A 16,361-nucleotide genomic window follows, 5' to 3' on the forward strand; every position below is an offset into this window, starting at 1 on the left:
TTTAATTGTTGGAAGCTGCCCTGAGCCCTGCTTGGACAGGAACAGAGAGGGATATAAGCTGAATAAATAAAAATATAAAAACCACTACCCCATGCTGGCCTGCCTCTTCATCAGTGCTGCAGCAGAAAAAGTAGATGAAGCCCTGGGGAGAAGTAACCAACCCCCACTCCCTGGCTCTGCATGCTGCCGACTTGGACTGTGACCCCATTGTTTCAAGAAATGAAGAGGCTGATTCTGTGGGGTCTGACAAACCGTTCACAGAATGGATCTTTCCCCCTTCCCAAGGCAAGCTCCTATTCCATCCCCCCTCCCAAAAAAGAGAGTTACAGTTCCTCAGGAAAGGAATGGGATGCATCACAGGCTCTGCAGCAGTCTTGGCAGGCATTTTCTGCTCATCTTGTGCCTTTTATGGATGAGTTTGTACAGTTCCTCCCCCCCCACCCACCCCCACCCCGCTAGATCCCAGTGGTCCTCCAGCCCTCAAGGGCATCAGGTGGGAGAGAGAAACAAAACTGAAGGGAACATGTTAAGCCATTTTATTTTTTTCTCCTCAGCTCTTAGGATCCAACCTATTACACTTTGACATGTATTATTCGATATACCATTTGCAGCAATGATCTTGTGATCAGGCAACTTAATCATCAAATGAGGCCACAGAATAGGGAAACTGAGCAAATTAAATTTAAGCAAGCTCTTCTGAATCCTAGACACCATCTTCCTTCTTCAGCTTCTCCAGCATTCGCTCATAGCAGTGCTCCCATTTCCATCTTTCAGTTCCATTTACTAGCTTCTGGCAAGGAGACAGTCTTCCCTCTTTGGACATTTTTCTCCCCCTTACTGCAGAGCAATGTCACAGGCCCCCCACCTCCACCCTTCTCCCAGCTCTTCCTGCGTCTGCACAGCTGCAGCCTTCTGCATGATTCATTACCCGATCTAAACAGACTGCAATTATTTACAAGTTGAAAAACCACAGCAGCATCGACATCTGTTTCTGGAAGACACTGAGAAGAATAAATGCTTCTTCTCTATTCAACAGGGGGGAAATGGTACACAGTCCTTTGATGGGCACTCTTTATTGCTTTTCCTGACAATGAACTTACAGCCTTAGAGGATGAGAAATCACATATTTCAGAAAAGAATTCACACAATGGCCTCTTCTTCCTTGCTTATTTACAAAGTATATACATCACTTAACTATGAAACTAGCTAATTCCACAGGCCTCATTCACTGTGCTCAAGAGATACACAAGCCATGACATGAGCTGCGGGTGTTACTAGGAAGCTGACCTCCAGATGGTGGATGGAGATTTCCCACTATTACAACTGATCTTCAGGTGACAGGTATTAGTTCACCTGGACTAAATGGTCACTCTGGAAGGTGGACTCTATGGTACTATACCCCACTGAAGTCCCTCCTCTCCCCAAATCTTATCCTCCTCAGGCTCTGCCCCTCAATTCTCAAAGTTAGCAACCCTATGTATTACACAGATCAAGGAGCAAATACACCCCTGTGAAAAATGCACCAGAACTGGCAAAACGCACAGCTGTGTTTTCTTTTTGGAAAAACAGTGGTGTAGCTACTACAGACCCCCAAATTCCTCCACAAAAGGAAAAATGGAAAAATCTGCATTTCGATAGCATGATGCATGGCCATTATGTGTATTTTCTTTGCCAGCTTTTGAAAACAACTCTTCTTGAAAAGAAGACATACATACATACTGCACAAAACACCTGCACATTTCCAGGTCTGAATCTGCAGCTGTGGAAGTAGGCACTAGCCTATAAAATGCTTTGTTCTTGAGCAACACCACTGTTGTTCAACTTCAGCAGTTTGCTGCATTTTCTTCACTGCAGAAACAACAGACAGCAACACGACAGCTAGATATATGTGTGCTCTTTCCTTGCACAAGAAATAGAATATGGATGCATGCACACACCCAGTACAACCTTGTGACACAGTCCACCTCCTCTGGCCTATCACATATATACCCTTTCACAAGTCATATTTTGTTTCTGAAAATGCATGAAAGACCGTATTATGATAAAAACCATACAGCCAGAACCATACACCCCTGAACCCTAGCACAGTGTACTTACTCCCCCGACACCCACACTCTTGGCCTGTGGTCTCACATTCACAGCTGGAGAGGAAGTCTGACCCTTCTCCCTATTCTTAATTTTCAAGGTCAGTCTGCATCACAGTATTTGTTCTGGTGGAACTTTCAAGGCAGCAGGAGCACCTTGACACAACATAGAGTTCCTTCTATAAACAATCATATTGACATTTCCAGAAGATTTGGGAAGCATGCTGTGAAGAAATGCAGTTTTTCTCCTGGGAGGTTTGAGATGAGCAAAACCTACACTGTGCATTTTAAAAGCCCCCCCACCCCTCCCCTCACACCCAGGTAAGGAACAGGCATGGGGAGAGGAGTCCGTGCAACTGCTTCCAGACCTACCTCCACTCATGTTCGTTCAAATGCTAATACATCTAGAAGGAGAGATAATGGGTGGGTCAAGATCCCCACCTTCCTCCAAGAAGGAAACAGAAATTTGGAAGGATAGAATCCTAGATAATCTCCAGGAAGAAGCAGCAGGAAGCACTTCTTTGACCTAGCCTGACCTGGTCAGTAGGTAGAGAAACAGATATGATAAAACCTCTTTGTAATAGAAAGGAGGTTTCTTTTCCTTGGGTACTGTATCCATGAGCGCACACAGACTTCTCCATTGGGAAAGTAGCCATTGACCATGTGCTTATTTCAAGAGCTGGAGTAAGTCTTCAGGTAATGGCACTTTAGAAGGATCTGTAAGATCCTAAATGAAAGGAGTCTGTCCTAAATTTTAACATCTGATAGGGCATGTATAGTGAGAGGAACAGAGGATTTGCATATTACCTATTTCTTTTGTTTCTCTTGCTCAAATCTGGTGCTGTGCTAAAAGTATGCTTGCAAATATCTTCTTTTTAATAAATACTTTATAACTTTGGATGCTAGTAGTGGTTCTCCGTACACAGACCTTAGGCTTCCCAATCCCCAGGTCCCAGAGGGGGATCCCCCGGTTTTACAGGCTTCCCCCCTCCCCCAGCCAGCTGGCCGGTGGGGGAAGCCCCGCCCCCAGAGCAATCATGCACCTCCAGGAACGATTCCCATAGGGAATTATGGGGAATTGATCCGCGGGTATCGGTGGCTCTGGGGGGGCTGTTTTTTGAGATAGAGGTACCAAATTTTCAGTATAGCATCTAGTGCCTCTCCCCAAAATGCCTCCCAAATTTCAAAAAGATTGGACCAGGGGGTCCAATTCTATGAGCCCCAAAAGAAGGTGCCCCTATCCTTCATTATTTCCTATGGAAGGAAGGCATTTAAAAAATTGTTCAGTCCCTTTAAATGTGATGGCCAGAACTCCCTTGAAGTTCAATTATGCTTGTCACACCCTTGCTCTCGGCTCCGCCCCCAATGTCTCCTGGCTCCACCCCCAAAGACTCCTGGCTCCACCCCCAAAGTCCCCAGATATTTCTTAAATTGGACTTGGCAACCCTAACAGACCTCCACAATCTTGAACATGCTATTTTAGAAGGAGCATCAAGGGGAAATGCGGGCAGCTGGCAAGTGACCATTCCTCCAAGGTTGCACAAGACAGTAAACTGTCCCCATGGTGACTAGGTGCTGGGCCTCAGGAGACAAGGCAAGGCCTCAAAACTCGGAAGGGAAGCTGGGAGTCCCAACCCTCCCAATGGGCAATTCCATACAAGCGTCAGGTGGTGGTGGTGAGCTACCCAACAGTGGAAGAAAAGCCCCTCCAGGTGTGCAGAAACATCTAAGAGGGCAGGGCAGAATAGAACTTGCAAGCCAGAGCAAGCGCGTTCTGCCACACATGCAGTTCTAGAAAGTTGCAGGAGTGGCATAAGACCATAGAAGTGGTAAGAAGTGAACATGGATCAGCAGATCACCCTGTTTTTGTTTTCAATTAAGCTCATTTAAGTAATTCATAAAGTATTCTGACCCCTGAAGTGCTGGCTGAATTTGCTAATGTTATCATATGAAGTAAAATGATGCTGCATGAGTCCTCAAACAAAACCACTCACAGTCAGTCAATAATTGACAAATGCATTTAACTGCCTTTCTAAGTCCTTATCTTTGCACCTCACCTCAGGATAAGCCCCAAGACAAGCAGCATATACAGCCTCCAGGGTAGCAGCCACTGCCCCAGACAAGGGTGCTCTCTGTCTACTGCTGCAAATGCCACTCTCTTCTGGTTTCTGTATGTTTACACAAATCACAGGCCCAGTTTCCAGTCCTTAAAAAGGGAATTCTCTGCCTCTCTGTGAGGTTAACAAGGACAGATGAGACGAAGAAGCACTTAAGGCATATACAGTATAAAATGCAGACCCATGGTCCCACAAAAAAATCTACCCAGCAGAAGTATGAAGTCTAAGTCTGGCATATTGTATTAATCTTGGGTGCACTCTTAATTAAATGTTGTATTGTCATTATGTATAAGAGCCCCGTGGTGCAGAGTGGTAAAGCTGCAGTACTGCAGTCGGAGCCCTCTGCTCACGATCTGAGTTCGACCCCAGAGGAAGCTGGTTCAGGTAGCCGGCTCCAGGCTGACTCAGCCTTCCATCCTTCTGAGGTGGGTAAAATGAGTACCCAGCTTGCTGGGGGGAAAGTGTAGATGACTGGGGAAGGCAATGGCAAACCACCCCGTAAAAAAGTCTGCCATGAAAACGTGAAAGCAACGTCACCCCAGAGTCGAAAATGACTGGTGCTTGCACAGGGGACTACCTTTACCTTTATAGTAGCTCTCTTTGCACTGGCAGTGCAGTTAGAAGTTGGCTGCACAAAATAAGAACATAAGAAGAGCCCTGCTGGATCAGACAAGCACTCCACCTGGTCAAGCATCCTGTCTCACACAGTGGACAATCAGTAACTCTCAAGGGCCAGTAACAGGTCATAAAGGTCGAGGCATTCCCCTGATGTTACCTCCTGGCAATAGTATTCAGAGGCTGACTGCCTCTAAAGGTGGAGGTTCTGTTTACTCATCATGATTAGTATTGATTGACAGACCTATCTTCCATGAAAGCGTCTAGTCCCCCACTAAAGCTATCGGTGTCTGTAGCTATCACTGCATCCTCTGGCCATGAATGCCAGCTTTAATCACTCATTGTATAAAGAAGTACTGGAGCGACAGGAATCATCTTATGTAATGGTATACAGGCTAACTTGTCATCTTGTTATAATATATTAGGAAATTTTTAGGGTATAAAATCTATAGCAGGTTTAAGTTTTAATGTATAAATTGCTATACAGCACAACTGTTTCCCACTTTTGCAATGACTAAGAATCGCAGTTTTAAAAGTGACAGCAAAACAGCCATCTAGTCAGTTTTCACACGCACAAGATCAAGAAGAGAATATATGGGGATTTTTTTTTTCATTTAGACTTCATACTGAATTGTAGTTTCCTTCTATACAATGGTGAGGTGGGGAACAGGGGGGACACCACCGCCCTTCTCAAAGAGAGTGAGAGAGATGGGGAAAACTGGTTTTGGAATAGCCCAAGATCTCCTTCCTACTTGAAATCTAAAAGGCTATTCACCTCTGAGAAGAATCACAGCCAATCCAGGGTCATGTCCTTTCTAAAGGACACTTGGTGATTTTTAATAATGGCTAATTTTTTCTTTTTAAAGTAAAGTGCTACTAAGTGTTATAGTTAATTATAGAAATATATAATGTTTTTTCATTTATAAGGTTTGGGACCAATGGATTACAATTAAGATAGGCAATGTTAAGAATTAAGTATAATAATACTATAAATGGATTATTAATTAAGGTAGATAACAATAGTAGTAAGTAATTTTGCTCTTTGTATTATTATAGTTATAAGTTCTTTTTTTAAAAATAGGTTAATATTACCTTTTATTCTTTCTACATATTATGTGGAATGCACTGGGGAAGTCACAGAAAGGGGGGGGAGGGAGATGGGAAATGTGATGAAATATTTTGATGTTTATTTTTGGATAGTAATTGATTAATGTTGCTGAATAATAAAATTGTTTTACCCAAAAAGAGAGTGAGAGATGGGGAAACCTGGTTTTGGAATAGCCCAAGATCTCCTTCCTGCTTGAAATCTAAAAGGCTATTCACCTCTGAGAAGAATCACAGCCAATCCAGGGTCATGTCCTTTCTAAAGCTGGGCATGGCCAGTTTCAAGCACAGCTGCCATCTGTGTCAGAAGCATCTATCCAACAACACTCGCACACTGACCCACACCAAATCTACCCAGCACTTTTTAATCCTCTTCCTCCCAACAGCTCAGGGCAGCTTACATGGTCCCCCCCCCCACATATACCGTTTTATCCTCCCAAGAATTTCTGTGACAGAGATTCTGCTGAGAAACAGCAACTGACCAAGATCACCCATCAAGTTTGATGGCATTATGGACATTTGAACAAGGGTCTTCCAAAATCCCAGTCTGGCACTCTAAACCACTATGCCACACACTGTCTGAGGTGTAATAAAAGCAAAGAACAAAGAGTGTACAGAAAGCTGCTTTCTATGCAAACTGCTCACACAAACCAGCCAGATCAATTACTGCACAGGAAGGCAAAATGCACCAAGGCCAGAGTCAATCTAACCTGCTGAAAATTTCCTATGCTCAAAGCAAGACAACAACCTGCGTGCAAGATACGCCTGCTGACATGAAGGGTTAATGTGAGAACAGCCCTGTTGAATCAGACCAACAGTCCATCTAGTTCAGCATCCTGTTTCACACAGTGGCCAGCCAGTTCCTCTGGAGGACCAACAACAGGGCATAGAGGCTGAGGCCTTCACTTGATGTTGCCTCCTGGCTCTGGGATTCAGAGGATTAGTACCTCTGAATGTGGAGGTTCCCCTCAGTCATCTTGGTTAGTAACCACTGGTAGACTCCATTCATCTATTTAACCGTCTTTTAAAGCTGTTTATTCCTGTGGCTGTCACTATATCCTTTGGCAGCAAATTGCACAATCCTAAGGACACTTTCCTGGGAGTAAGCCCTACTGAATAGACCATAGTAGAATTCAGAGTAGATCTGTTTAGGATTGCTCTCTTAATCACTTTCCGTGTAAAGTAATATTTCCTTTTGTCAGTACTGAACCTCCTACCCATCAGCTTCGTTGGGTTCTGCAACGAGAAGCATAAAGTCTGAGAAACAAGGAATGAAATTATGCTCTCTGTAAGTGATACAAGATAGCAGCAAATCTGCTGATTCAGTGGTGGTGGGGGAGAGTTTCCAAGATAACACTCTCAAGCTATAAGGACAGACACCAGTGTCTGAAACAAGAGTGAGGGGCCCAACAGCTGACCTCTTTGGTTCATAGTAAAGACTAACTTTGTTCTCTTAAATTTCGCCACAGTTCCTTGCCTTAGCAACATATAAATAAATCAGATTCAAACTCTTTGACTCCTGTTATGAAGCCGACCAAGACAAGCCATGAGAAATACAGAGATACCACTCCATCAACTTATGTCACAATTTCTTCCTTTCCAAACAAATTTCTTCTCACGCATTTTCTTCCTAGGGTAATAAACAAAATTTTACTTACTGTTTCTGGTCATGTAAGTGAAATCTGTATGCAAAATATGTTTCAATAGACACCTTCATTTGCGATGCATGGATTTACCATGAGTTCTGGACTGCTGGTATTTTTCTTTAAGAGAGAGAGAGAGAGACAGTCAGCACAACAGAGCTTGGAGAGAGGCCTTTCAAATGCTTAAACCAAGCCAAATTAAACCTCGGCATGGCTGTTGCTGCTCCTCCCAAAATCGTTAATGAACTATGTTGATCAACACCAGCCTAACAACTCTGGGTAGATTAGATTTTTTAATCAGCAGGTAAATGGTTCACCCCTTTCATTTCGATCTCAATGCTCGATATCAAGGGCCAGTTTATTGTTATTAATTTGTACAAGGCTGCTGTATAGGTTTATCTATCCTTGAGTCACATACCTTTGCAAAGCTCTGAAGTATTGTTTTGCTAGGTTTTTTTTTAAACAATGCATTTACAGCCAAAAGCACCATTCCTGTATTTATAATAATTAAAAACATCACTGTTAGCAAGCAGGGATGACAGCCTCCAGGTAGAACCTGGCGATCCCCTGTAATTACAGCTCATTTCCACACTACAGAGATCAGTTGCTCTGCAGAAAATTGATGCTTTGGAGGGTGGACTCTAGGACCCTGTCTTTCCCGGGCTCCATCCCCACATCTCCAGGAGTTTCCCAACCTGGAACCAGAATTCCTACCCCTCTGTCCTCTGCCAGTGGCCAGGGGAACATGGCAACTCTAGTAAGTAGTCATTTTTTTCCCCTTCCCATGCTAAATTTATACTCAATGCCTGCAGGATGTATATATGGGGGCAACAGCTCATTGCCCTTTCTTCTTCTTTCTTTCAAAGGAGCCTGAGAAATACTTTTTTCTTCCCCTGCAAAAGCCACAGTTGCTGCTCCCCATCCCCCTTTGTCAAGGAGCAATTACAATCCCGGCCCAAGCTATGCAGCATCTGCAAAATGTAAGCAAGTGGTTGTCAATAGGCTGTCCCTGGCAGGTGTTGGTATCCAAAATGAGGCGGATTCCTGCTCCCCACCCCCGTCTCCACCAGTAACTTGACACATAGGCATTAAGCAGGTCTCTGGCTACTGTCACCTCCATGCAGAGGACAAACGATTCGTTTGCTTAGCGACAGCAAGTCCAGTAGTGATTGAAGGCATAGCAGCAGAGCGAGAAAGAAAAGGTGGCAGCTTGAACCGAAGTGCACATGGTGGGGGAGGGGGGACTGGAGCCGTTCTCACACAGTAAGCATGAGCTACACTGTGACAAGTGCAACTCATGGAATGCCAATCACCTAAGAGGCCAGTGTGTGGCTGTATTGCATTTACACATAGCATGAGGTTGCAGACTCTGCTAGACAATACTTATAAAACAAAACACCCTAATTATTATGCTGCGGTTTGCTCCAAAGCTTAGGGAGAGGTTAAAAGCTGAAATAATTAGATACTTAAAGTTGAAATCATGCATGTTGGAATATTGTTATCTTTACAAATATTCCCAACAAACAGAACTCCATCTGTGCTACGCAATGTTACTACTTGAAATTTGGGAAACAGTAGCTAATCATTCTACAGAACACTCTAATTTCTCTGCTCCACAAAGTATGTTTCTCGGTTACCACAAACAATATATTTACAAAATAAATATAAAAACATATCCTGATCTGAATGTCATGTAGTTACATCACAGCAAACATTCATTTTCATGCTGTTTTTTGACTGTAATAAAAAATTCAATTCATCACAGTAACCATGCTTTTTCAACAAAGTCACCTCTCACTTGAGATACCATGAGGCATAGTAGTTAGAGTGAACAGCATCTAGGAGATCCAGATTGAAATCTCCCCTCTGCCATGAAGCTTGTTGGGTGACCTTGACCAGTCACACACTCTCAGCCTAACCTACCTCACAGGGTTGTTGTAACCTACCTCACAGGGTTGTTGTGACCATAAAATGGAAGAGGGTAGAATGATATATGCCAGAGCTCATTGGATGAAAGGCAGGACCAAAATATAACAAAAAGCTTTCAGCCCCCCAAGCAACTGGCTGTCATCTGCTTCCTTCTCTCTCTCTCTTGCTTTCTTCTGCATCTCAACTTGCTTTGCAAGGCTTGCTCAATCACACAGGAGCTACAGAGCAAAACCTCTATTTTCTCCATTGGTTGAGGCTCCTCCCCCTCCTGGTCTCCTGGGGGGGGGGGGGAGGGAAAGAGCCAGAGCTTCCTTTGCCCAGTTCCCTGGATCCCATGGTAGAAATACAAAGAAAGCACCTTTAAAACCAACAAGGGCTAATGTTTTAAGCATGTTTTATTTTAAGTTAAAAAAAAAACTTTTCTCATGTTTGTCTGTGTCCTTTAAAAAGTTTCTATCTCTGTTACGCTACCTAATCTTAAATAGATACACACATAACCCAGTCCGACATAGCTCGGCCCGGCCCAACAAGGTCTCATTGATGTCAGATCTGGCCCTCATAACAAATGAGTTCAACACCCCTGCTTTAGATGCTTCTAGAACAGAAGCTACAACTCCTTGCATCACAGATTACTATCATTTAATTAAAATATGATTTTTGTTCCATAATTCTATAAACTATGAAAAATTAAACATGGCATGGGTATTCTTCCTGAACTATTCTACACAAAGGACACATATTCCAACATGTTTTTCACTTCTGTCATTTACAGTTTTACTTCTCAAACTGTCTTTATGGAAAAGCTGACATTTTTCCAGATAGCCAATAATCGACCCTCACAAATGTGGTCAAAAGTTTAATAAGCACGTTCCACATCCTTACTGGAGTTCTGTACACAAACAGAACAGTGTCATAATGGGTGCTTGCAGTTTCAGTCACACCCCTAAGGTAGGCATTTCATTTCCATACATTAAAACGCTCTTTAGGATGAACACACACCCCACTCACAAAAGATTATGTTAAAGTAAATAATAACCCGATTAAATTTACTCCCTTACACACCTATCCCAAAGGGAAAAACAAATGGAAACAGAGGCTTAAAAGACAAGGGAGCAAAAGCTAAAAGATATAAGATCCTAAATTAGCAACAGAGATATGATTACATTTAAATCCATTCTGAGTACATGTTAAAGAGAGATATTTGAGCCTTCATTCTCTTGACTTGCTACAACATGCTAAGGCTTTTGCTGTTTCTTGAAGCTAATTTTCTTCACACTGGATCTAAATCTCAGCAGGCAAAAGGAGAGAGATTAATTAATGCAGTGTAATTTTGTAGCAAGTATTCAATCTGGAACTGCTCCAACACACACCTATCTTAGGCTAATGAAACCCTCTGCCCAGAGGGCTGGTGATGAGTGAGGCACGGCTGGAAAAACAAAGCATTTTCACCGGAGTTGAACCTGACAAGCTTTAAGACACATTATAAAACTGAAAGCATAATATAATCAAAACTGTAATCTTTCCAGTATTAAAACTAATTATTTGGAGGAAAAAGGAGAAGGGTAAATGGGCAACAAAGAGTTAACCTTCAAAGGCAATGCAAACTGGCTTATCATGCTCCATCCCTGCAAATCCTCAATTCCCAAATCCTTTTCAATCTTATTATAGCAACAAATGAGATGCAATACAGGGCAACAGAAGTCTGGCAAGTTTCTCCCCACCCCAAACTATATCCGTGAAATGAAAGGGGCAAGCACTTTTGCAAGCTGAGAAGAAAGACAGAGACCAAGGTCAACATCAGACCCCACTAGTAGAAGTGGAATAAGAAGGCCACAGAAAAAAGGAAAATGTGTGCACATTAATAAGCAGGTCCTTAAGCAGCCCAATCCCACACATTTAACTAGAAGTGCCTAAACAGCAAAACCAGAACTACATAATCTGGAATGTCTGTTTTGAAAACTGGGAAGTTTCCATCCTTGCGTTTGCATGTCAAGTTAACACACAGTCAATAACTCTAACACAACTCAACAAATGATCATTCTAAAGTTACCCAAGAGTTGTTGCAACATCAAGTAATTATTTTATTCTCAAGAGAAAACTAACTTAAATTGCTTTTCAAAGCACATGTCTAAAGTTACCTTCATGACCTTCTAATGCCCTGGGATACCTTAGGACTGTCCTGGATAAGGTTAAAACACGTTTTTCTTGTCAAACCAGAGAAATCCCAATTTTGACAACTCCCTGCATTATCGACAGAGAAAGCTCCAGCTGTTCCCAACAGGAATGCTACCTTCTTGCCACCAACCAGATCCCTCAGGGGAAAAACGTTTCAGTGGAAGCCACTCAGTTGCCCAGTTCCTTTGCTGCACTTGACCTACATATATCACCAGGAAATATTCTCCTAGTCGACAGGTACGAAATGCCACCTGTGCTGTTGCAACAGTTGCACAAAAGCCTGTCTGATTTTACTTCTCATCTCTGCACAGATCCGGACCCTTTATCAGAAAATTTAGTTGTTGCGTTGTCGAGTTTCTTGCCAGATGCAGACATCATCTGCTTTTGGCTAGGAAACTGGGCAATGCGTCAGCACAAAGTCCACGGGCGCGATAATGAGGAAAGGTCCTTGCGACCTGTGCCTCTGATCTCAAACACTCCCCAACTAGACCCACATTTTATTGCTTTAGCGGCTTAAACCCGTTCTTCCTGCAGGCGTTAGGAATCCCAGCAGTGCAGGATCTGGGTTTGTTTTGTTTTTGTTTTTAATTTAACAGCAATAATTTAAAAACCAGTTTGTGCAAAAGTGCAGAGATCTTGCTTGGGGGAGAGAGGTAGCGCCCCCCTCCCAAAGACACTCACGTGGTGACCCAGAAGCCTGTCGAGCCGCTTCCCCCCTCCACCGGACTTTCAAGAGCCAAAAAACACGTGCTTCTCTTGGCTAGCAGGCAGGCATTCAACAGGCGCAGCCTCCCACCCCAGAGCCCGGCCCGACCCCTCCAAGGAAAGAAAACACCCTGGCCGTTGAGACTTCCGGAGTCGACGCACCTGAAGGGGGCCTGCCGCCCCGCACAGCCCGGCCTCCTGACAGGCGGCACTTCCACAGGCGAGGCGACGAAGCCATTCAAGAGGGAAGCTCCACCTGTCGGGCGGGCAGAGGGTGCCCAAGGTGAGGCGAAGGGAGTGCGCGTCCCCCCGCGCGCCCCCTCCGTTCCTCCTTCCCTCAGCGCCCGGGAGGGTCGCCGCCTGCCGCGCAACAATCCCTCCGCGCGGGAGGGAGGGGGCAGGGGAAACGGTCGCGCCTGGGGAGGAGCGGGATGCGCGCGCATCACCCGCCGACCGAAGAGGAGCGCCCGTCCGACTCCTCGCGGGGCTCCGTCGAGTGACAGGTAACCGGAAGTGAGGCCGCGGGCACGTCGCGCCCCGCCCACGCCCGGCACACACCCCGCCGCCCCGGCAGCTCATTGGGCGAGAGCGGAGGAGGGGCGGCGCGCGCTGCCCCGGAGGGCCACGCCCCCGTCGGCTGCGGGCGGACTGACGCGGATGGGCCACGCGGCTCACCTGTTGCTAGGGAGGGGGCTGACTCCGGAGCGAGCGGGCCTGGGGCGCCGAACTATCCTTCGGCGAAGGGGCGGCTGGCTGTGCGAAGGTGGCGGCGGGATGGTGGGCTTTCCTTGGAGCGAGCCTCCCGCTTCCTGCCCCGGCGCTGGTTCTCAGCCTTTTCCAGTATGAGGGAGGCCCTCTTTGTAACAGCCACACATTGTCATGAGCACGGCCCCCCCCCCACCCCCGATAGCAGTGGGCTGCCGGCTCAGAGTTCGAAATACCTGGAGATCTCTTGAGGGACGCTGAGGAAGGCGGGTTTGGGGAAGGGAGGGACTTCGTTGGGGTGTCGTATTAGACAGTCCAGCTTCCAAGCAAATAAATACATGCATAAACGGATTGCTTCCGGTTGGGAAAAAAGGTGAATTGCACGGCAGTAGCACTTCTGCAGTTTTCGTGATCCTCAGTTGATCAGGAGGAAGGCCAGCTCGCAAACATTTCAAATAAATAAATCTATGGATTCTTTCAAGAGAGGAGGAAAAATGGAGTGAAGAGCTGGCCTGGGAAACAAAATGCTGGATTTTGTTCTGATATAGTAAGGTGGTTGTTTTAGTCTCTTATCAGAATAGGATAAAGAGTTAGAAGGAAAAAGACAGGCGTGCGTACACACACACACTATATGTGTGCGTGTGTGAAAAAGTCCAGCAAGAACTCATTTGCATATTAGGCCACACCCCTGCTGCCAAGCTAACAGGAACGCTGGAACTGTGTTCCTGTAAGTTCCTGCTCAAAAAAAAGCCCTCTGTGTATGATTGTTCCCATCTTGCAAGCTGAGATTATGTGAGCCTTAGATATGTGGTTATTTATTCTGTGATCATGATGTATGTGGGAAATACACAAGTCAAGTTCTCCTAGCCTGGAGATACAGTGAAGGGGAAATCTTCAGCAGCTTAATATTGGTAGGGCAAGCTGTTGTTCAAGTATAGAAGTAGGACCAATAAAAAGTGGGGATATACACTGCCTACTACACCATACTATACCCTCAGCACAGAAGGAACATGTCAGTATTCTGAAAGGACTATCTGAAGAATCCAGGATATGACAGGAAGTTTGATATAGAGCAGGTGTGGCCAGCGGTAGCTCTCCAGATGCTTTTTGCCTACAACTCTCATCAGCCCCAGCCAGCATGGCCAATGGCTGGGGCTGATGGGAGTTGTAGCCAAAAAACTTCTGGAGAGCTACTGTTGGCCACCCCTGATATAGAGAATAGAATGCAAAATTAAGTTGGAACCTGGACTGGAGTATTGGCAAGGGGGAAAATGTATCCAGAACTAATTTGCTAATTTCTTTAGCAAGTTATAACAAGCCTTTTTTTTTTTTTGTAAACTCATTACATTCAGCACCTTGACGACTTGATCAGCTACCAGTGACATCTCTGTTATAGTTGTGTGACAATAGCTATAAGCAGGGCTTTTTTTAAGCAGGAACACACAGGAACACAGGCTGGTTGGTGGCAGTTCCAGCTGGCTTGGTGTCAGGGGGTGTGGCCTAATATGCAAATGAGTTCCTGTTGGGCTTTTTTGGCAGAAGTATCTGGTTATAAGTATCTATGCAGAAATACAAACTTTCTTAAAGTAATTTATATATCTCATATAAAGTGCTATACAAGAATAAAAACAATAAGGAAATGAACCAGCAACCATAGTAGCATTAAAGGGGGGAAATAGGAGAATGTCAGCATGCATAAAATAGACGGAAATAAATTGACCTAAGCAACAATAAAACCCACACACTTGGATAAGGAAGCAAAGTGTGCTGTGTGCTCATTAAAAAAAACCCAAAGCCTAATCCTTCCCCCTTTATATATTTACACACAGAAGGCAGCAGACATAGAGTGGTAGGAAAGAAATTCCACAAATTAGGTACAGCCACAGAAAAAGCCCTGCCCTTTGGGGCCTCTCACCTTCCTGCAGTTTAATGGAAACACATTCAATAGTACCTTAGATGTTGATCAAGTTGTTCCTGAATTTGAAGTGAGAACAAAATGGTATGCCCATAACCACTTCAGATTTGGTGACAACTTGTTCCTTCAGATTAATGGTACAGCCATGGGCATCCACATGGCCCCATAGTATGCTAACATCTTTATGACAGATTTGGAGCAACACTTCTTAAACTCGTGTCCACTCATGCCTCTCTTATACCTGCAATACAATGACTTTATTGTCTGGACAATGTTAAAGAAGCCCCAGACATATTCCACCAGGCATTCAACTACTTTAATCCTGTCGTCAACCTGACAATGAACCAATCTATGCAAGAAATACATTTCCTAGACACTACTGTAAAAATACACATTGGATGCATAGACACTACCTTATACCAGAAACCTGTTGACTGACGAACGTAACTACATGCCTCCAGCTACCATCCTAAACATACCAAATGATCCATTGTATACAACTAGGCTCTACACTACAGCCGCATCTGCTCCAATTCTGCAGACAGAGATTCTCACCTGAGGGATCTGTAACAAACCTTTTGGGAACTAAAATATCCACCTGATGAAGTCAAGAAATAGATTAACAAAGCCGGAATGGTACCCAGAGAAAACCTGTTGCAAGATGGGCCCACAAGAGGCAATAACAGAAAACCACTAGTGATCACATACCACTCTTCAACACATCATCAGTTACTTATATCCTCCACTGGATAAAGACAGTTCTCTTTAACAAGTACTCAACAAACCCCCCAATCTTAAACAACTCCTCACTCACAATGATACAACATCTAATTTGAACATGGACGCTGGTGCCAGACAATGATCCCTGTAAACTGAGTTAGCGTGAGCTAGCTCACAGATTTTTAGCCTCCAGCTCATGCATTTTTGTCTTAGCTCAGGAAGGATGGCCCCAGAGCACACTAATTTATGCAGTAGCTCATATCTTTAATACCAGTAGCTCAGAACTTTAATACCAGGAGCTCACAAAGTAGAATTTTTGCTCACAAGACTCTGCAGCCTAGAGGGAACATTGATGCCAGAGCTTGAAATAAACCAGATGCCACGTTTGCTGCCACATACACCCAGACAACACAATCACTGGACCTATCAATGTCATCTCAACTTCTCAGGCTCATTCACTTGCTTATCTTTTAACATTGTACATGCCATTAAATGCCAACAGTGTTCTTCAGTTCTTTCCATAGGGCAGACAGCTCAAACCGTATGCCAAAGAAGAAAAGGACACAAATCTGACATCAAGAATAACAAAACTGAGAAACCTGTAGAACCCTTCACCCTCCCTGGACACTCAGTGGAGGACATCAAAGTA

The 16,361-nt window shown here is 44.4% G+C and overlaps 1 protein-coding gene across 1 annotated transcript in view; it reads right to left on the reverse strand.

Moving 5' to 3' along the window:
* The window catches only part of PPARA (peroxisome proliferator activated receptor alpha), a 44,420-nt gene extending 31,617 nt beyond the window's left edge, over nucleotides 1–12,803 (reverse strand). The window contains exons 1-2 of the mRNA XM_060254195.1: nucleotides 12,535–12,803; nucleotides 7,579–7,683 (exon numbers count right to left, since the gene is read on the reverse strand). The gene's annotated coding sequence lies outside the window, so the exon portion shown is untranslated. The remainder of the gene's footprint in view (nucleotides 1–7,578; nucleotides 7,684–12,534) is intronic.
* Nucleotides 12,804–16,361: the final 3,558 nt, after the last annotated feature.

Source organism: Heteronotia binoei, chromosome 14 (assembly GCF_032191835.1).
Source record: "Heteronotia binoei isolate CCM8104 ecotype False Entrance Well chromosome 14, APGP_CSIRO_Hbin_v1, whole genome shotgun sequence".
Lineage (NCBI taxonomy): Eukaryota > Metazoa > Chordata > Lepidosauria > Squamata > Gekkonidae > Heteronotia > Heteronotia binoei.